Source organism: Sphaerodactylus townsendi, linkage group LG08 (assembly GCF_021028975.2).
Source record: "Sphaerodactylus townsendi isolate TG3544 linkage group LG08, MPM_Stown_v2.3, whole genome shotgun sequence".
Classification (NCBI taxonomy): domain Eukaryota; kingdom Metazoa; phylum Chordata; class Lepidosauria; order Squamata; family Sphaerodactylidae; genus Sphaerodactylus; species Sphaerodactylus townsendi.
Genome location: NC_059432.1, coordinates 37,666,003 through 37,688,692, shown reverse-complemented (window position 1 = coordinate 37,688,692; position 22,690 = coordinate 37,666,003). Strand labels below are relative to the sequence as shown.

The 22,690-nt window shown below is 42.0% G+C and overlaps 1 protein-coding gene across 1 annotated transcript in view; it reads right to left on the bottom strand.

Annotated features, from left to right (window-relative positions):
- Positions 1-20,238, bottom strand: part of LOC125438337 (heparan sulfate glucosamine 3-O-sulfotransferase 1-like) — an 86,707-nt gene extending 66,469 nt beyond the window's left edge. Inside the window, exon 1 of the mRNA XM_048506723.1 lies at positions 19,690-20,238. The gene's annotated coding sequence lies outside the window, so the exon portion shown is untranslated. The remainder of the gene's footprint in view (positions 1-19,689) is intronic.
- Positions 20,239-22,690: the final 2,452 nt, after the last annotated feature.

Sequence of the window (22,690 nt, the reverse complement as noted above, 5' to 3'; positions counted from 1 at the left end):
TTAAAAGTCTTCAGGGATTGATTTGTATGAATTGCTTCAGCCTTACTAGGAGAATGTCAGGCTATTTTTTTAAATTAATGCATACAATTTTAGATTTTGCAGGACCCCATGATGTGAAAGTACCCTTTGATACCAACATCTGCTGTTGTCAAAAATGCATGTTTATTCAGTTGATATCCCTAGAAGAAATTATACTTTTTTTTAATTCTGCAAGAAAATTTTCTATCAGTTAATTGAATTTCTTGGAGGGAACATTTTATATATTACACATGTTTGATAAAAATGGTTTTTTACAGTATTTCCTGGTAGCACATGACAGAATTAATCCAAATGTATCCTACTGGGTAAATAAAACCATGTTAGATGTTCTCATATCCCCATTGGCTTTCACTTGATTAAAGGAAACTGCTTCATTATAGGAGCCAAGTAAAACAATTCCCTATAGGACTGAAGGACAATTTTCTTTGTGCGTTGCCCTGCAAGTATAACACAGTTACTGTGTTAACTGGATTAAAAGGAAGTCAGTTGTCAGGAAGTGTCACAAATGTAGTTCATACATGCAGATTCAACCACATGATCAACACAATCCTAAGTGACAAGTTGCCCATACGAAATATGGGCCACCACAGCTATAATTTCAATATAATCTCAAGTTGCTTTTTCTTGAAGTCAGTTCATCCATGCAGTTGACATACATTGTGTTCAGAAATCAAGAGATAAGAATTCATGTGTTAACCAGAAGTAGGTGTAAAAAGCAGACAAGCAAACTAGCCTGCAGGGAACCAGCAGAGAAAAAAACACAGTGATAGAGACCATTAGGGTAGAGAACTGGTTTCTAGTAATGCTTCAGGCCCACAAAATTTTACATTGTGTAAATACGGCAGAGCAGGAAAGCGTCCTCAAATTGCATCCCACTTATGGAGATTCAGTAGGGCAGGGGTCTGCAACCTGCGGCTCCGGAGCCACGCGGGTCTTTCGTCCTTGCACTGTGGCTCCGTGTGGCTTGGGTCCTCTCAGCCTCCTTCGGAGAGTCGGTCTAAGGGTTATTGGGAAAGAGTCCTCGTTCCTAGAGAGGCACAGCCCAAAGCTATCCCAAGCCACTTCCGGCTTCCCTGTCCCAGCTGCCCGGTTGGCTGATGCTGGTTATGACGGTGCGGGGTGGGGAATCCTCTTGATCCACTGGTGGATCCTGTTGGACAAGTGAGCGGCAAAGTGTGGGAAATGGGAGGGAGTTGCAGGCGCACAGATTTTCAGCGCAATCCTAATCTCAGTCCACCCCCTTAAATGGGGGGTCAGGGGTCAACCCTGCTTTGGGTGGCCTCATTTCCCCCTCCCCCAGGTCCTTCTTGGGGGCCAGGACCACATGGGGGACCCCAGCAGCACCACCTTGGGTTGCAGACCCCCCCCCCCAGAAGCCCCACTGAGCTCCAGGGGCTTTCCTAGCGGATGGCAGCCCGGCTGAGTCCAGGTGAGAAATACGATGTCAGCTTTTAAAGGAGTTATTACCTGCAGCCCTGTAAGGTTGCACCCGTTGGGGCTGTTTGATGGGAAGGCGGGGCTGGGTGGGAATTGTTTGCTTCTGCATTGCCAAGGAGGACAGGAGTGCATGGGGAAAGCCTTGTATGTGGATCTTGGAAGGTTCACTTCAGAGTAAGCCAGTGGAGGGTAAGCTTGTAGATCGTGGAAGGGAGGAAGGCTGGGATCATCCTCAACCATGGTTGTCGTGGGTTGCCAACTTCCGGTGGGCAAATCCCAGGACATTTGGGGGTCGATTCTCAGAAGCTGTGGCTTTTGGGACCGGGAGGGCATGCTCAGTGAGGAATATGGCTATCGAGTCCACCCTCCATGACAGACATTTTCTCGGGGGGGGGGGGTTCAGGCCCCCCCCGGAAGTTGACAACCCCATTAAAGGCACCAATTTTGATCCACCAGCTAAGTGGAATTTGAGGGGGTTCTTTTGGGGGGGGGGCATAATCAGTGTCTTTCAACACAAGATAATAGAAATGTGTGAAACGGGGTTTTTATTGCTGGTCATTTGAATCATATAGTTAAACAACAGGCTTTCCCCCCCACCTTTTTTTTTTTGCTTTGATGGGTAAAAATGGGCCCCAAAAAAGGGGACTTCTCCCTGCATGAGAATATATACAGTGTTATCTTCATTTTAGATGTCAAAAAGTATTTGCGGCCCCAAGTGTTTTCTTTTCCATGGAAAACGGGTCCCAATGGCTCTTTGGGTGTTAAAGGTTGCAGATTCCTGCAGTAGGGTTTTCAAGGCAAGAGATGTTCAGAGGTGGTTTGCCATTGCCTGCCTCTGCATAGAGATCCTTGACTTCCTTGGTGGTCTCCCAACCAAATACTAACAAAGATAAACTTAGCTTCCAAGATCTGATGTAATCAGGCTAATTGGGGCTATCCAACAATAGCTAAAGCACTGTGACTAGACTAAGAATGACTAGCTCATCTTCCAAAAAAAGGATACACGAGTAAAAAAGTCCTGTTGAAATTAATTCAGCAACTGAGTTTAATTATTTATTTTTATGCCACCTCTGTGGAGTCCTGCTTGAAATAGCCTATACAACAAAATCATCACAAGTTATCATTAATAAAAAAATAAAACAAGTCATTAAAAAAATCCAGAGACATATGAACAAAACTCAGATAAGGAGAAACTCGATAACAGCAAAAAAATAAAAAACCCTAAAAAACTAGGCAAAAAGTGTTTGACTTGGTACCTAAGGCTTTACACCAGGCAAGCAGAGGGTACTCCAAAGGTGAGGTACGACTGAAAATATCCCCTCTCTAGCTTCCCCCCCGCCTCACCTCAGAAGAACTCACAAGCTTTTTGCTCTCCCCGAAGGCCAATACACCCAAAGGTTTTCAGGCAATCTCAATTATCTTGATATGAATACGCTCTGCCAGATTATTCACAAACAGATTTCATGGACACAAAGGAATTAATTTTCAAGCAATATGGATCTTAATATGATCCTCTATTGCTTCAAAAATAGTCTACAACAAGTATATAGATGAAGAAAAAATTAGTTGTTGAAGACTCTCTAGTTAAATCACATTCTGAAAGGCTCCACATTTTTACTTTATTTCCCATTTCCTCTACCTTTTACAAAGAATCAAGACAGAGAATTGCTCTGATCTTTTACTTCTCCAGACATCCAAAAAGCAAAGTTTGGCATCTATGTCACACAGTTCACCCTCAATCTTTGACTTTACAGCTAAAACTATTTGTTTGAAATATTTTTAGAACACCTTACTTCACAGCTCTGGCTCACAGCAGCTTAAAGCAGGCACAGAGAATACACAATAAAATAAATAACCCATTAAAACTCAACTAACAATGTAAAACATATATACTATTGACCAACAGCAGTATAAGATCAACAATTTAAAGTTAACAGAGAGCTCTTTAGAATAAATCCAATCTCCAGGATTTTGCACGGGCAGCCAAGGAAGAGACCATCTTTACTTTCATTGCCTCCAAATGGGCTGTCACTGACCAAACCTTACTATAAGAAGAGATTGTGAAGCTGAGGAAGATGTGGTGTGAAGAACAAAGGAGTGCACAAAGTCATACAAGGATATGTTGCCCTTCACAGGGTCCAGGGTCTGAAAGCTTTAAAGATTATAACTTTAAACTTTAAAGATTATAACTAAACAGTACCTTAAATTGGGCACAGAAACATACTTGCATCTAAGGCACAATGTAACACATGTGATGTCTCTTATTTAAAAGGTGACCTTCTGAACTTCCTTGTCTTTAAAGGTGTCACTAATCACATTACAGTAATTCAGAAGGTAGTGTACATCAGCCTAACCAGGCACCTGATTCTAAAAGAGTTAATCTGAACATCGGATGTAATTAGTAGAAGGCACATTTAGAAACCACCCTGATTTGGACATTACTCACAATACCTCAGTCTCTCCCTCCAAAATTATATAAGATCTTAGGGGCTTGAAACAGCATTTTAAGACTACTACAGTGAGTAGAGGGTTTTTGAGGACAGCAGTTTTCAAAAGTCTCAGTGATCCTTGGTTCAACATTTTTATTGCAATGTTTCTTCAGAATGCTGTTACTGGCTGATTGAAAGGAATAAAGGTAGAAAGCTCAACATGGCAAACCAACCTAGAACAGCCCCTCCAAAACTGTATGTTTATGTTTTTCTTTCATACTGCCTGGTTTCCACAGCAGCAAGTCAGATGTCTGCAAGTACAATTCACATTCACCCAACCTACAGATATTTCCTTCCCTAATATGGAGGTAGGTCTGTCAAGCCCTCACTGGGGGTAGGAAATACCCTTCCCCCAATTGCCACCCCTGCCACCGATCAGCTGGCCTGCAGGAGGACTTAGCAGCAGCAGAGGAGGCCTAGCCCCACATGCCAACACCACATCTAGCATGAAGTGAACATGACATAATTGTGTCATCAAAATTACAACTCCATGGCAAAAATGGGTTCTACCATAGTGTTTCTGCTTAAATACCAGAGAGCCTCACATTACTGGCAACGTGATGACATGCACTAAAAGTGACATCACTGGCAACATAACTGCAATGCTGGACTAGGCCTCCTCCTTGCTGCAGGTAAGCCCCCGCCAGTTACTGGGGACCTGACAACCTTATATAAAGGCCAACTGAATTTTTTTGGAAAACAAGAGGAGACCGTAGACCCAATATGTATGAACCTCACTCCCTTTTCTATCTGGCTATTACATGGTATAATGATGATGATTGCTGAAAGTATAGATGAATATAATTGAAAACTAATAATATATGCCATCTTGTACCTTTAGGACTCATCTTGACTAAATTAAAAAAGCACATGCTCAATTATGTTTTCAAGTCTAGATTGCTTGTTTCCCACTAAAGAAAGGAAGTAAGACCAGGAAATGTATTTAAACATCCTTAATGATAATGTTAGCAAAATTCACGACTGCAGCAAGACAATCCCATTCACAATGGTCAAAAACGTCTTATCTGTAAGTTAAAAAAATACAAGTGGACAGAATAAATAACAAGAGTAATTTACCCTATTAGAATAATCATTATTGCATATAAGACCAGGATGAGAGGCATAAGAGATGATAGAAGATAGCAGAATTAGATACTAGGAATGGGAGAAGGCCTGAGGAGATCAACAGCAAAGTTACTTCTAAACAGTTCATCCATAGGCTTTTACTGGCATATAATTGCATGACAAAATACATAGGGAACATTTAAGATTTAAGTTTTAAAAAAACCTCAAAGTAAGAATGACCCATTGTTACAGAAACTAGTTTAAAAATACCTCAATCCCATTCTTATCATGATGCAAATGTATGGCTTCTTGCAGAAATTTGGCTAGCCTCTCACTTAATTCAAGTTTGGAGTTATTCAAAAGGAATATCAACAGATTCAGAAAGACCTGTCCTATGTACTAGAATAAGGCTTATATACTTTGCTCAGATCTTGAAATAAAAAGGACAAGTAGAGCATGCTGGATAGCCCACCTTACAGGGGCAATGCCTTTTTGAGTATGCCACGTTTTGGTATCTTCCATAAAGAATTGCAGATAGCATAACAATGAAACTGGTCAAAGGGAAGACTACACTAATTTGGATTCTGGAGGTTGTGGTGATTTGACCTATTTTCAATGGGATCCCCAATCCCAAAAGAGTACAAGCCTTAGCAGCTGTGTTATTAAGATGTTGTGCTTCAACCTCCTAAGCTCTACATTTTATTGTTTTATAGTTGCTGAAAGAATATATACAGGGGATCCGTGGATAAATTAAGGCATTTAATTTTAGTTTTATTGAGGCTTGCTAATTGGAAAGAGTACATTCTGAGAGCACTTAGTAAATATGGCCAAGCAGATCAAGACTATGGTGTGTTTTCAGCCTTGGATTCCAATATGCTCTGGCCTTAAGCATAAAGCTGCATATGGTACATATCTCGGCATCCCCAGAATTTTCCACAATTTTTGATTGAATACATTCCAAAGTGTGGAAGCTCCAATCCAGAGTAGGATTCCATATACCTGTCTTAGCATGAAAAACTTTTAGAGCAGCAGGTACATATTTATTTCCTTTGTTGACAAAAAAAACTATGAAATGCCCAGGGAACTAATACTGGACATGTTCATTGCTAATCTATGCTGAAAGATCTGGGATGCATTATGTTGAAAATAGATACCTAGATATTTAAATTGATTAACCTGCTCCATACTATCATTGTTCATTCTCCAGTTATGAGGTTTCCAAGTTTTAGCAAAGATAAGGACTTTTGATTTTTCATAATTTAGTTCCAATCTATTTATCACACAATACTCAGCACAGTGCAGCAGCTGTTCAAGGCCACTTGTATAAAGGACAGCAAAACTGTTGTCAGCATAAAGCAGTAAGGATACATGAACAGAGCCTAGTCTGAGACTAAGTCCACCAACTTTAAAAATATATAATGAAAATAATTAAAATGAACCATCTCCCAAAACTACTATATCTATTCCCATGATCCCAATATTTGTCACAGACAAACTGTACAATGGAAAAGGGATTTGGTAAGGTTTATAAGGGGCAAGAAAAAGCCAAGGATAAAATATACTTCACTTATAGATCTGAAAGTACAAGGGGGATTAACATTACTGGATTTCAGGACATATAATGAAGTATATATGGATAAAAGAATGGATGGTTTTGAGAAAAAGAAAGATTACTAAATTAAGAAGACCATAATAATGTGTATGGCTAGCACATGAATTTGTGGCCTTAATAAGAGAGATTCTTTAAAAATTATTTTGTAAGAAGCATTACAATTAAGAGATTAAGTGTAGGGGATGGGGTTGAGCGAGGGATGGATGGACGATGGGATGGACGATCCAACGCAAATTATCATGTCAGCATTTTCAATTTATTGGTTAGGATTTATATTGTTAATGTGACTGCTTTTGGAATGTTTTTAAACTTTGTTATAACCCGCCCAGAGCCCTTTGGGGATTGGACAGGATAGAAGTTCAAAAAATAAATAAAAATAAATTTAAAAATTATAGAAACAATGGGATATGATTAAGATATAACAGAAAAGAGATTAACAGAGTGATTTGGAAAACAAGAAAACAAATAAATGAAGAGATAAAAGGTCATTGGTCTTTATATATGCCAGTAAGAAATAAATTTGAGATGATAAAAGAAAATGGGATTTCCCACAAGAGCAAACAGATATTGAAAAGCTTCTTTACTTAAATGATGAGAAGTTGATAAAGAAAAAGTATATGTACCTTTGACTTTCTAGACTGAGAAAGGAACTATTAATAAGTAATGATAAAATGGGCACAAAATATAGGAAGAACTATAACAGTGGAAGAATGGGAAAAATCCTGGAAAAGAGTAACTACATTTACACTGAGTATGAATCTGAAATAAAATTATTTTAAAATCTTCCATGGGTGATATTTAACACCAGTTATAATTTTGAAGATGTGCTCAGATGGCTCCCCAAATTGCTGGAAATGTAAAATAAAATTAGTTTGCATTTTCATGTATGGTGGTCCTTCAAAAAGGTTCAGAAGTTCTGGAGAATTGTGTATAGTATTGTTCAAAAAAATTAAGACAAAATTTGATAAGAATCCGGAGATTTATCTGTTAGGAATATTTGGTGTTGAAGTGTTCAATAAGAATGACAACTTGTTTTTCCATACAATTACAGCAACCAGAATGACTTTAGCTTAAAGCTAAAAATTGTCAAAGATTCCAACTGAGGAGCAGCTGAATAAAATTTGGGAATTTGTAGAATTAGATAAGCTGACTAAAATGTTGAAAGAACTAACATTAGGAAAAATTGAGAATATACGGTCTCCCTGGTTAGAATTTATGAAACAGCAATATGATTCACATTTACTCTCAGCTGGATTAAAGTCTTAGAATGAAGTGGATATTCATTCTAAAGGATATTGTATTACCGTATATACTCATGTATAAATCAACCCGCATATAAGTCGGGGCACCTAATTTTACCACAAAAACCGGGAAAACATATGCGAGTCAATAAGTCGAGGGTGGGAAATGCAGCAGCTACTGGTAAAGTTCAAAAATAAAAATAGATGCCAATAAAATTACATTAATTGAGGCATCAGTAGGTTAAATGTTTTTGAATATTTATTTCAAAGAAAAACAGTAAACTAGCTCTGTAAGTGGAAAAGAGGGTCATCAAAAACAATATGGTCTCAACATAACTTTAAAAGTACAAAAACCTTATCTCAATCAGCAACCAAGCTAAAACACAAGAGTTAAAATCCTTCAATCCTTTGGTCAGGGGAGGAATGTTTATGTTAGTAGTACCAACATTTCAGAGTATCTTTAGGAGACCTTCCTGATGATACCACCCAGGTTTAGTGAAGTGTGGTTCAGGGGGTCCAAAGTTATGGACCCTCAAAAGGGTAGCTCCATCTACTATTAGCTCCCATTGGAAACAATGGGGATTGGGGCACCCCCTTTGGAGGTCCATAACTTTGGACCCCCTAAACCAAACTTTACCAAATTTGGTGATATCATCAGGAGAGTCGTTTGAAAAATCTCTGAAATTTTGGTGCCACTAGCCTAAAAACTGCGCCCCCTGGCGGCTGAAAAAGTAAAAACCCTAAATATTTTTTAAAAATACACCTGACTTGCATATAAGTCAAGGGGGGCTTTTTCAGCACAAAAAATGTGCTGAAAAAATCGACTTTTATGCGAGTATATAAGATAGTTCCATTTGATTTCAATTTGTTTGTATTTTTATTTTGTATAAGATGCAAATGTATTATTGTAATTCCGTATATTAGTCAGAGAGATGAAACATATTTCTCAGATGGATGTGGAGATGGAAGTAGGAACTGAAATTGATTGTATTTTTCTTTTGCTATTGTCATTGTTCTTCTTGTACTCTATTATATGTATTTTTATTGAGAATTAATAAAATCTTTATCAAAAAAACTTTAGGAAAAGATGGAGCAAGATCATTTAAGAAAAAATTAAACAAAAAAAGACCGAGAATACACTCCTACTTTATGCCTGCATTGATAGGTATCTTTTGAGTTAACTTCACTGCCTTGGAGTATTTGATCTGACAACTCATGGAGGTGTGTAGCTTTTTGATGAGGAACAAAAGTCTCTTATCTATGTTCATTGTTCTTTATTTCTTTCATAGGAGGTCCCTTGAAATGGAATCAAAAGTTTCTTTTAAGTCCTTATGGATCCTTCACCATAGATCAGCAGTAAACATGTCCAGTACTAGTGCCCTGGCCATGTCACAGTTTTTCTTCAACAAAGGAAATCAATCTGTTCTTACTGCTCTAAAAGTTTTTAATGCTAAGACAGGTGCACAATTGTTGTATGGAATCCCACTCTGGAAAGGAGCTGCTAACTATACTTTGGAATGTATTCAATCAAAAATTTTGTGGAAATTTTTGAGGATGTTGAGATATGTCCCATATGCGGCTTTATGCTTGAAAACTGACTGGAGCATATTGGAATCTAAGGTGTGGCTCATAACCATCAAATACTGGCTGCAAATACACCATAATCTTGATCTGCTGAGCCATATTTACCAAATGCTCTCAAAATCTACTCTATCCAACTAGTAAGCTTCAATGGAAAAAAAGCTGCATATAAATTGGACCTGCCTTTTCTGCCTACCCCTCCCCATGCAAGTTGCCTGGGTTGCCAGTCCACTTGCGACCGGGTCAGCTGACCCACTCACAGCCCAGCCAGCTGGCTTCTCCATCCTCCACAAGCTCTCTGGCCCACTCACTCACTTGCTGCCTCGCCGGTCTGCTCCCTTCCTCCCTGCTTTCCTCACAAGCCGCCTGGCAATTCGTTCACTGCCTGATTGGCCCACTCGCTTGACACCCTGGAAGGGCTCGTTCCTTCTTCTGTGACCAATGTGGATTAGATGGAAAAAGTTAGTAACCCCCCCAGACTTTTCTGGAATGGCTGACAAGCATACCAGCAAAAGAGACTCTTGATTCATTCTCCAGTGGAAAAGTTACATGTGGAAGGCTCCCACCCAGCTGAGACTTAAAACAACTATATTAAAATACATTGATAAGCTCACTTGAACACCTGAAATAAGAAAGACAGGATATAAATATTTGAAAGATCACATAGTTGGCTACTGAAAGCTTGAGATCCATGCCAAGATTCTCAACAATGCACATACAGCAAATATATCTACTGCCATCCAGAAACAATGTTGTGGGTAGGCAGGGATATTTCCATGGGCTTCATGGTAAATGATGGCATCCCAAACCTCAGGGCAATGGCACAGGAATTCAACCTCAGGTACATTACTACATGGTCCATCTTTTGCATCTCATGGTTAAGGATGCCTTAGCTCTGGGTTCTGCAGAGAATTCCAGAGTGGATATTGAGACAGAGTGAATATTTCCTGACCAGGATAACTCAGGCTGTCATAGTCTCCTCAGATCTCAGAAACAAAGTAGGCTCAATCATGGCAAGTATTTGAATGGGAGACCTCTAAGGAATTCCAGGTTTGTGACACTGAGCCAAGCAATGGCAAACCATCTCTAAACATCTCTAGCCTTGACAACCCTGTGGGATTGCCATAAGTCAGATGTGCTTGATGGCAAAGAAAGGAGGAGGAAGAGGAGAAGGAGCAGGGCAGTTACTCAATTTGATTGGCAGAACACCCCTCCTCAGTCAATCTCTAATACCATTCAAAATCTACCTGAACAGCTACTGAACCCTAGTAGTTGAGAAGCACAGGGGACGTTGGAGGTAGTGCTCACTCAGCCACCAGCCCCCGCCCCAAACTAAAATGGGCACACTGAAAATAATGCAGCTGCACCAAAACTGTTTTTCATCTTGATGAAGGTGATAGAGTAGGCTAGGGAACTATATATCTTAACAGAAACCAGCAAAACCAACAAGAGCACTATAAATAATGAAGCTGATCTGCATGTGTGTAACATTATTTTTTGCAAGGGTGGAAGGTGTGAAAAAGGAGTGTCAGGCTCTTTCCGCACAAGCAGAATAGAGCGTCCCAGGGACGGCAAAAACGCCGTCCCTGGGGAGGCGTTCAAATAGCAGCGGTGCCCAAGCAGCATGGAAACGCCTCTTTTGAACCTCACTCCCCGAGCGAGGTTTTTAAAAAGGGGTGCTTTCCAGCCGCTGCTGTGCGAATGGCAGTGGCTGGAAGGCAGCGTTTCCCTCCCGCCTTCCCCAGCCGGCTTACCTGCTCCTGCTGTTTTTTGTAAGAATTTTTATTGAAAAGAATTACAGTTTAAAAACAAAACAAAACACAACCCTGCTAGCCAATGAAGCTGGGGTACCTTTTGAATCAAACCTATGAGTTCCTAATCTCATATAGCTGGTTAATCAACTAAACTAATCAACTAGCAAGAATTGTTCAAAAATTAAAAATGTATATAATTAAACAAAGCAAGTCTTTTAAACTGGTTTACATTTATTTCATTTAGACTTGCTTCTAATTATATTTAGTACTGCCACCCAAGCAACATTTATCTACTTAAAAGCTTACTCATTTGCTAGAAGTAATAAACCTAATTCACTTGTTTCCACAGGATATACAATTTATGAAAGGTGAAGTGACAGCTGTAAAGTTAATCTTGCAAATACAGAAACAACACTGCCTTCCTGGGTTTGCAGAACAAGGATACTTTCACCTCTGTGCAAAGTTCACAGTTTTTTTTCCTGGAGCAATGGAATAAGAGCTGGAGAGATTATTCTGTTTCACCTGCTGTCATACAAAAATCTATCAAAGTAGCTAACCATTTTCAGTATCACGCTGCAAAGAGAAGGCTGAGACAGGTGCAGCAGTGGGTGAGACTTTAAAAAGCAGCAGTGGGGATATAATACTCATTCTTGCAAGCTCCCAAACTCTTATTTTCTATAATAATCTTGTGGAAGTCAACAGGAACTAGCTTCCAGTAGGAAATAGTTTAAAATACAGTTGCTGAAACTTGCACTAGCAAGCTTCCAACAGTTAAGACTGCTTAAAAGTGGGCCACAGTAGAAAATTCCAGGAGTGTCCATGATTACAAATTTGTCCTCTTTGGCTCCTCCACTTCGTATTGTCCTAAAAACTGTATCTTGTACTGCCTTGACCTACATTCAAGGCAAGCAGCCATGTTCACAGGGTGGGAGTATCCATTCCCTTCCCCATCTGATATTTCTGGTGTCCCATGAGAACTGGTTCCACATGGCCAAGGGACTCTTTGGAGAAGCATTTCTGGTGGCAAGGTGGACAGCAGATATGAGGGGGAGAAACATTTGTGTATGCGGATGCACTTCTGGGTTGCAGGTAGGATCTTTGGATCCAAGCCATTTACTTTGAGAACCTCGGGCTTTCACACTGGAGTAATTGGAAGGCAGTGGGAATTCAGTCCTTTGCTTCTGAAAACACACACAGTGTGTTAAAGTCCCTGCCTTATGTTTTGAAAGCCATCAGTTCAGAAATGTTTCATAGGCAGTTATCTATGAAAAAAATATGAATAATGAATGGCAGACTTAAGACAGTAAAATATTTGAAAGTGATAATTGTAAGAGCAGGGGCATATTATTTTAACTTCACAGTATTTGTTATGGCATTTCTAAAATTGCCTCAATTCTAAAGTCATTTGCCTCTGGAGAAGAATGACTGATTAAATCTAGAGCTGTAAATATTGTTCCTATATGCTATCAAAGCTGTAAATATTGTTCCTATAGGCTATCAAAGTTGTTCCTTATTTGCTTAGGAACAACTAATATACCTTACTAATATGTCCCAAGGTCATAAATAAACTTCAGAAGTATGTTACAGAGAATTCATCTTCTATAATAAATTCTGCAAGCTGAGAAATTTACAGATTTTAAGTAATGCTTTGAAATTTAGCTTAAAATTTTCTCAACCTTTTGTAAAAAAAAATAATATGACAAAAGAATGTCAGCAGCTTTTTAAAATGTTGACAAGGTGTGTGAGTGCCAGATTTAGTTCAGACCCACAGCACAAGAGTGAATTCTTAAAAGGGGACCAATTTAGACTATGAAAACAGCAAAAGGGAAAGCTTACCAGCTCTCTCCCCTCTCGCCACAGGCCCAACCTGTTGCGTACCTGGTAAGAGACTTCAAAAACATTGAGAATTCCTGACACATACACCCTCCTCCAAATCACCTAATTAAGGCCACAAAGGTTTCTGTCCCCTGGAAGCCATTTCAGTCTCATTTCAAGATGCTTGCCGTTGTCAGGGAAGAATCACCTGGTCAGAAGTCATCATCTTGATTCTACCATCACACATGAGATCAACATATCATTTCAGATTATCCCCTCCTTTGTATGATTACTGTATTTTGCAGCGAGAAGCTAGAGCTACATTGGTGGACCACGAATCAGCTATGGATGTTCTACTTTGTAGAAGCAAAGAGATTTTCTACTTTTACCATTAGATCTCAACAGCTGCAATAGATTGTGGATGTTCATTCACTTGTACTACACATTTCAAAAGTGTTTTCCCTTGAACGCTTCTGGGAGCTTGCTGGCCTGCAACACTCACAGACTCCATATATTTCCTAAATCATGTTTGCTGTAGCGGACAACTTCATTTTGCATCATGAGTCGAAACACTTGCTCCAACTTGTACAACAGTAATAGAAAGGCTATCAAAGAGTAAATGGCTCAGCTAAGGAAACCTGAACTGTCAAGTTTGCAGTCTGAAGACAGATGATGCCATCAAATAAGGTTCTGTGCAAATAATTTTTTTTTTTTTAAGAAAAGGTATGCCGGGAACTGACCCCTCTGGAACATCTTTCTGGCATGTTAATCTCTAAACATACTGATGCACAATTTATGAAGTCAAGCACCAGTGCATAATATTCATTGCAAGAACAAGCAAAGAAGTAAATGCTCACATCATCTCTGATATAGATGGGCAGTCATAGAATGAGTTGTATGTCATTTACAGTATGTTGAGCAATGGAGCAGACAGTTCTGCCCTGCTCAGCGACTTTTAAACCATGTATTATCAAGAAACATGTACCACAATGTTTTTGAGTTTTTTTAAAAAAGAAGAGCCCAAAGCACAGCATGCCATCCTGTTGCAAGAGCTGAAAAACAAGTGGGGACAGTCTTTGGTGCCTATCATGAAGCACTGGGCCAGCTGGTATTGATATGGTCTTGAGTGAGGGGAAAAGGAATGAACCTAAAATGGAAGGTTGACCAGTGGTTTCCTACCACCATGGAAAACACAGGAGACACTGAGTATACAGAAATGTGAACTATGGCTTAGTGGCCAAATATAATAAAGGCCTTCAGACTTCTGCTGGCATCTGTGTTTCTTCCTGATGGTTTTGCCCAGCTTTAAATTTGATGTGATAATTCAGGAAGCCTGTTAGTTACAGCAACAGAGCCCAAACTTGTTTTCTACCCCCTCTTCATGGACCAATTTGAGTTCCACTGTATTTCTCTTCCATCTCGGTAATTCAGTAATTGCCAATCATATCCAACCAACTTGGAGCCCTATTCAAAGGGGAGGGCCGAATCTGCTCCTGGGAGCAGCTCACTGCCACACGGGTAGATTTGCCCTCCCAAGGCACTTACCTTGAGGAATGGTTGATCCCACCAGCATGTGGCCACTGCCTCTCCTGTGGTGCTGGATGCCATGCCAGCTTCCCAAGTCCCTGCCACTATAGCAGTGGTGGACAAGGACCATGGTCAGGGGAGGTGTCAACCTTAGTTGGCTCCCTCCTGGCTTTGCCAGGCTTAGCTGGTGGGCCATGATTCAGATTCAAGCTGCCCTTTTGGGCAATGTAAATCCATTGGAGCCCATAGAGGCTCTTCAGTGGCATGGAAGATGTTTGACTTTTCCTGCCTCCCTGCATTGCTGGGGAGCTTCTTTGGTGGCAAGAGTCAGGTGCGGTTGCACTTCTGTGGTCGGGTGTCTGATTTGTGGAAAGGCTGTCTGTTTCAGCATTTAGCAAGTATCAGTGGTGCCAAAGTTGTCAACTCTTTTCACAGCTAGCATCCCCTGAGGACTAAAAAAATTAATGGCATGATCCTTTCAAAACTATAAGCAATACAAAATATAGATGTTTCAGCTACCTGAAAACCTCTTCAACCCAGACACTAGGCAGGGGAATCTGTGAAAAAGGAGACAAAATGCTAGGTAGAACCCATGAAAGTCAAGTAAACACCTGAATTTAAAAAAGGAAAAGACGGGTTTGATCTACACTATATTTAGAAAACTGCACATAGTTCTGGTTGCTACATCTCAAGAAGCCTTTCTTAGAGGACGATAAAGATCTAGAAAATGGTAACCAAAATAGCCAAGGGAGTACTTCCACTATGAGGAACAACTTGGTGATTTTTCAGTTTAGAAAAAAAGATGAAATGGACATGTCAGTTGATTACAATATATATAAGAGATAATTTTTTATCTTTCTCCCATAATACTAGAAGTCAGGGTCAGAGAGTTAAGATGGTGGGCAGTAGATTCAGAACAGAACAGTCTTCTCTCAACAGGAACTTACAGAATTCTCTCCCACAAGATGTAGTGATGGCTTTAGTAAAGAGTTAGACAAATTCATGAAGGACAGGTCCATCAATGTATATTAGCCACAATAAAGGGAACCTCATCTTGAAGCTGCCTTATGCTTAATCAGATCCTTGGTCTGTCAAGGTCAGTATTGTCTACTTAGTCTGGCAATGGCTCTCCAGAGTCTCAGGCAGAGGTCTGTCACATCACCTACTAAGTCACAGTCACAGGTCAAGTCACAGCTGACTTATGGTGACCTCAGCAATGGGATTTCAAGGCAAGTGAGAAGCAGAGGTGGTTTGCCATTGCAATCCTCTGCAGAGTCATCCTTGGCGGTTTCTCATCTAAGTATTAACTCTAGAGCCTTCCCTCCCCACTACATACTACCTAACCCTTTTAGCTGGAGATGGCAGAGATTGGACCTGGCACTTTCTGCATATGAATCAGATACCATGCCACTGAGGCATGCCCCCTGCCCACCTTCAGAGGTAGTAAACCAGTCTTGTGGAAAACAATAGTGAGAATCCTTGGCATTTCCTCCCTTTCTCCAGGCATTCTGGGTGGCCACTGTGAGAAACAGGATGCTGGACTAGATGGACCACTGAACTGATCAAGCAGGAATAGTACAATTCTCATGAAGCCAACGCTCTCACAATTGTTCTATCTTCTTTTAAGAGAGACATAACGGGAGGAAACCTGCTGGAAAACTGACAGTGTAATCTTTGACACCTTGAAGTAGTTCTGCTTCCTACCTCACTGGTCAGGCAGTCCTAAACAGAATTATACCTTTTTATGTCCATTTAAATTATTGGGATTAGAAGAGTCTAATTCTGTTTAGGACTGCACTGAGATGACAGGGCTATACTACATGCTGGATTTTTAATACACAAACCAGGACAAAGAATAATGGAATTCAGGTTTAACAATGATCATCTGTACGCTGCTAAGGATATTTCTAAATCTCCGATGAGTTAAAGTTGGGAATGAGGGATTTATTTTTTCAAAGCATTTACATCCTGTATCTCAGCAAAAGTTAATGTGGCTCACAAAAATACATTATAACCAATATAATTCAAACCAGTCACTAAAATATAGACATACCAGCAGTAAAATTCCATCAATAAAAATGAATAAATATCAACAACTGCAAAAACAAGATGGGAAAAAGGAGAGCAATAGAACCTACAAAAATATTGCCACAGTCAGAAAAAGAGAGGATGTTTTCACTAAGTACCTAAAATTTAAGAGTAGGCATAATGCTGACCTGGATAGCTCAGGCTAGCCGCTAGCCTGATCTCAGCAGATCTCAAACACTAAGCAGGGTTGACTCTGGCTAGTATGTGGATGGAAGACCTCCAAGAATACCAGCATTGTGAAATGGAGGCAGGCAATGGCAAACCATCTCAGCATCCACCCTACGGGGTCACCATAAATAAGTTATGACTTGATGGCCAATATCAGGCAAATAGATGCAGGCCAAAAAATTCCATGGGCAAGGTATCAGCAGCAAAAGTCAATCTCTTGCTGCCATCCATCTTCCTTCATAAGACTGCAGGAAGCTTTGGGCCTCTGGCAAAGACCTCAATAGTTGGAGAAGGGGCTGTAGTTGAGGTGCAGAGCACCTGCTTCGCATGTAGGTTTCAAAGCTCAACCCTCACAATCGCCTACTACAGGGATCAGGTGGCAGGTAACATAAAAGACTCAACTCACATAGAAAAATGGTCATACTCAGAATAAAATAGTTTTGTGTGTTCATTAAAAAATTTTGGGGGGGGGGAGGAGAATGACGATCAAGCAGGCTAGATTTTTTAATATTTTTATTTATTTTTCCCCACTTCCTCCGAGCTCAAAACAGCATACCTGCTATATCGGGCTGAGAGTGTGAGACTGGTCAATTTAATTCTTAACCCAGTTAATTCTATGGCTGAACTGGGATGTGAACCTGGATCTTTCTGACCCCACTCTGACCCTCTAATTGTTACAACACACTGGTGCAATAGATGAGCACACAGACAATTGCATTCCCCCCAGGAATAACATGCAGAACATCCATTGCTGAGGAAATGTCTCTCCTTCAAATGCACATCCTCAGGAGACTGATTCTGCCCTCAATGAATAGGTAATAACATCCTAGTTAATGCACTACCTGAAAAAGGTCCTTTGGGAGAAACTAGTCATATTTTAGCCTTTAACTGAAGTCTAGATGTAAAAGCTGGTAAACTGACTAGGAAGTTACAACTTACAATTCAGTTTTGTCTTGTATGATAAATTATGCAGCCTGATCCTATCCACATTTACTAGGGCCCAAGTTCCATTCATTTAAGGATTCCTGCTTCCAGGGAAGTACTCTTAAATTGCCTATAAAACTGAATTATCTTAGTGTATCCTGCTTCCCTTTCACGTCTCAGAAATGGCCACAATTATAAGTGGATGACGCTGAGAGGTTTTTCTTAAGAAAACAGAAGATAAGTTTTGCTGTGACATCAATGATTTGGCCATCATGTTTAGCAGTATCTGAATAAGGCTGATTCACAAGGAGAGTTCTTTCTTCCTTTTCCCAGGGCTTGCCATTCATACTGCGTATTATATTCAGACATTGCCAGTTGTCATTGGCTTTGAAATGGCTGAAGCGCAAGCACAGTGCCTCAAATACTTGGCAGAGCACTCAGTCGACTGCACCACTAGTAACACAACAGTTATGATGTCCAAAGCCACCTTCACCACTCAATATTTTAGACATCTGTACAATGTAAAATCAAGCCTTGTTTAGTTTTATATGAATTGACCAGGTCCACAAGTTGTTCTACCTTAGTAGCAGTTCAATCCTGATTTTTTTAAAAAATACGCTGCATGGTCAACTTTATGCATTTGCCTCCATCACCAACAAAACTAGCAGTACGTGGTGAAAATACATGAGCAGTGTATTAAAAATTTAAAAGATTAAAGTACGAAGTTGAGCTGTATGAGAAAATGGCAGATTTATATGCAAGTTCCTTTAGGAGCACTTACAATGCCTACAAGTTCTCCTAGTCACTGTCACACTTGCTTGAGACTTGGAATGTGCATGATTACCCTTCAGAGATTTAAGAGAAATTCAGCAATAATTGCCTAAACAGCGACAATCATTCTGTAATTTAAATCTGAAGAGTCTTCACTGTGAAACGAAAAGTATGTTTAACGTTGACCACTGGGTGAAAATGCGGGCCATTGCTCAGCTCCAAGGATGGTTTTCAATGCCAGGGCATCAGTGCATCTGTGTATATGCAAAGTGCATTTTCCACACCACATGTACAGCACAGCCAGCCAGCCCTTCACATTTCTGGGAGTGGAGGGCTTACCTTCAAGGTCAGAGTTTGAACCCTAGAAGCAGCTGCCTTAGCAAAAATTAAGCCACAGAAGTCAGTGATCAGCATGTGGATTCAAAAGATTTCTCCAGGTTTGGAACACACGGCTGCAGCTTACTGTAAACCAAATTAGTTACCCTGCAACTGACACCAGTTTAAGCCAGCATCAGCCTTTCCCAAGTAGGAAATTTTACCTCAGCATTTTGGCAATACAACAACACAACACACATCCCAGCCCAGAATCAATATAAGGCACAATACATTTGGAAGACAGGGATGACGGAACTCCACAGAGAAGATGCAGAGGGGAGGGCTGTACCGGCACTCCCCTTTCTCTTCCAATTATATGTAAATTCATTAGCAACCCTTCGTTACTCTTGCTTAAGAAAGACAAGATGAAGTCAGCACATCAGCTGAGCTGAGGCTCGTATAGTTTTCTTTCCCCCAGCTCAAGTGGCCAGCAAGTTTGAGTCGATTATTTCTAAAGTCACGACAACGCTTTCTGCTTTTCTTCCCAACAGTGCCAGCGAAGTCAAAACTCAACCTGAACAGTAGAGACAGTCTGAAAACTACATTACTGAGTAATCTGGTGGATTCCGAGGACGACATACGAATTCCACCTGGCCCTTATTTTTAAGGGGGCTCATCCCACATTCCGTTACTGGAGGCAGCCAAAAGCAGTGCCCAGCCCCCCGCCCCCTGCCAAGCACCTCGGAAGGGGTTTCATGATCCCCCCCCTCCCCCCTTTCCAAACCCCGCTGCCTCCTTCGTTTTCCGACTGGAAGGCGAAGAGCTGCTTTTCCCTACGCAAAACCGTCAAGCGTTATTAGTACCTCTTTGGGAGCCATGGAGAGCGGTGGCTCTTAAGCAGCGGGCTTTCCACCCCTCCGGCTGGCAGGCTGGCTGGCAGGCAGGCGGCGGGCTCGGCTTGCAGGTGTTGGGAGCGCACCAGGCGAGCGGGCTGCTCCCTCGCTTCACCCCACCACGCTCCAGCGGAAGGCTGCGGTACAGGCTGCCCCAGATAAACGCATTAGCAGCAGCAGCCACCTCATGATTCATTCATCAGTCCCAGTGACCAGAAGCACAGCGCGCGAAGGGGAAGCGAGGAGGGGGCACAGGCGGAGGAGGCGCGCAATGGCCAGCCCGGTCCCCGCTAGAACTCCCGCGCGCGGACCTGCCCAGTGGATGCATGGCGCCCGGGCTCCTTGGCGCGCGGCGGCTGCCCGGGGAATGCCAGCTGGAGCGCGCCACCCGGGCCAGCCGCCCCTCGCGTGCCGGAGGGCGCCTGCTCGCCTCTCCTTTGCCCCCACTGCCGGGTCCGGCTGGCTGGGCGTGCGAAGCGGGGAGGAGCTTGGGGAGCAGGTGACTGCCTCGACGGCTGCCGCGCGCGGCTCCCGGCGGAGAGGTTGCCTTCGGAGGAAGCAGGCGGCCGGGGCTTGGCACACGACTTGGCTTTCGCGGGCGCAGACTCGGTGTCCCTTGCAGAAGCGGCTTCTCTGCTGGGCATGTAATGGGACTCGTGGGTTCAGTCCCAGTGCAAAAACTGGGAGGCGTGGGAGCAGTAGTGGGATTCAAAAAATTTAACAACTGGTTCTGGTGGTGGGATTCAAATAATTTAACAACTGGTTGTTTACAAGCACCACTTTAACAACCGGTTCTGCCGAAGTGGTGCGAACCTGCTGAATCCCACCTCTGCGTGGGAGGCAGGACAAGACCCAGGAACGCTTTGCGATGTGGAGGTCTATTTGCAGCCAGTGGAATAAAGGTCCCGAGCCTTTGCAGTCAGGCCCACATTCTAATTCAGGGAGGCTTGCTCCACCGAAAATATTTTAGACCTGTGCTGTGTCACTGACTATTTGTAAGGGGGGAAAGCCCACTAGCCAGAGTGAAAGTTATATTGTTGGCTTTCCTGAGTTCAAATTCTCTAGCAAGCCATCAATCTGACTTCAGGCACTGGTAAGTGTGCATACTAGGAAGTGCAGGCCATGTACCTGTGATGTTCTTAACCCCAGACAGTAATTGCAAGATATATTTTTTTAAAATCAAATATTAATCAGTGTAGTAGTTGAGTTAATCTATGAAACACCGTTAGAGTCAGCAGCCATCCTCAGGTCAGTATAAAACTGTTAGGCAGCCGGGCTAGAGAAAGGGAGAAATATTCTGGGAGGGCAGGGGAGAGACCTGAATTAGGAGGATTTCCACGGAGGTCTTCTATTGTGGCTAGTCTGGCCTTGAAGCCAGACAGAAATTATAGTAGACCTCCACAAAGAAATTATAGTAGACCTCCACAAAGAAATTATAGTAGACTTACATCTGCTTGATCTCCACAAAGGAAAGATGGAATGTCATACTTAACTTTTGCTATCCTTTAATGCCACACTTAGCTTTGAAGATGCTTGGAAGCAACAAAAAGTCTCTCGTCACCCTGCGGCTGAGAAGCAGTCTACACAGCAGAGTTTTCCTGTTTATATCATCCTTTGTTTTCCCTGTGATTTTTGGTTTCCCTGTCTGAGTTGAGCCACCATTTTGCCCACCTGCCTCTTTGATGTTAACATGCAATCTCCATTTTGGAAGGTTGTCTGCCACCTTTTTTTTGGGGGGGGGGGGCGGCATCTCTTTGTCTATCAACAGTTTCCAGAAACTGCTTGATTTATTAGCCAGGGCAAGCAAGCAGTTCCTCTTTGGTCTGCCATGCCAAGCAATAAAATAATGTAGTCTTGCAGAAAGGAGCGAAGGGAGGAAAGAAGGTGGTGGTAGGTGAAGTGGGGCTGGGGTAGAGACAAGGAAGGCCAGCAAGAGATTTCTTAATGAACATTCCTTGTCAATTTCACCAGTCTCACCACCTCTATTGATAGACTTTAAACATGAAACTATAATAGAAAAAAATGAAATCAGTGCGGGAAGCTCTCCAAACATTCCAATCGCCCTATTGTAGGAGGAACTACTGTGGTGTGAGTGGGGGGGGGGGGGAAGAGAAGGAGGAGTGAGAAAACCTGAGGAAATGTTAATGTATAGTGATATCTTTCACTTTCCCTGTGAAGGGAGAAAAAAGTGTGTTTACAGAGCATTTAGGAAATGCAGGGATTCTCTATATATGAAGCTGCTAGGTGAGGTCATCAGGGGGTTTGGAGTTGGGTGCCATCAGTATGTGCATGACACCTAGCTCTACCTCTCAATTCCAGCTGATTCAGGTGAGGCTCTTCAGGTGCTGGATACTTGCCTGGAAGCGGTGTTGACCTGGATGAGAACCAACAAACTGAGGCTGAATACAGATAAGACGGAGGTACAATGAGTAACGGGTTCCCAAGTCCAGGAGATCAGAGGGCACCCGGGGCTGGATGAAGCGGTGTTGCCCCTGAAGGACTGGATGCGCGATCTGGGGGTGCTCTTGGATTCTGCCCTGTCCCTGGAATTACAGGTGGCAGCTGTGGCCAGGAGTGCCTATCAGCAGCTCCGGCTGGTTCACCAGCTTTGCCCTTTTCTGAACAGAAGGGACCTGGCCACAGTACTGAATGCCCTGGTAACCTCCCATCTTGATTACTGCAATGCACTTTACACGGGGCTTCCCTTGATGATGGTCCAAAGGCCAGAGCTGGTGCAAAATGTTGGATCAACGTGGCCAGTTGCATGTAACGCCAGCCTTGAAAGAACTGCACTGACTCCCTATTTGCGATCAGGCCCAATTCAAGCTATTGATAATCATATTTAAAGCCCTAAATGGCTTGGGTTCCATCTACCTAAAGGAGCGCCTGTCCACTGAGGTCAAGTGGGGAGGCCCTTCTGGTGATCCTTTCTGTTGCCGGGGTGCAGCGGGAGGGGGCACGCAGGAGGGCT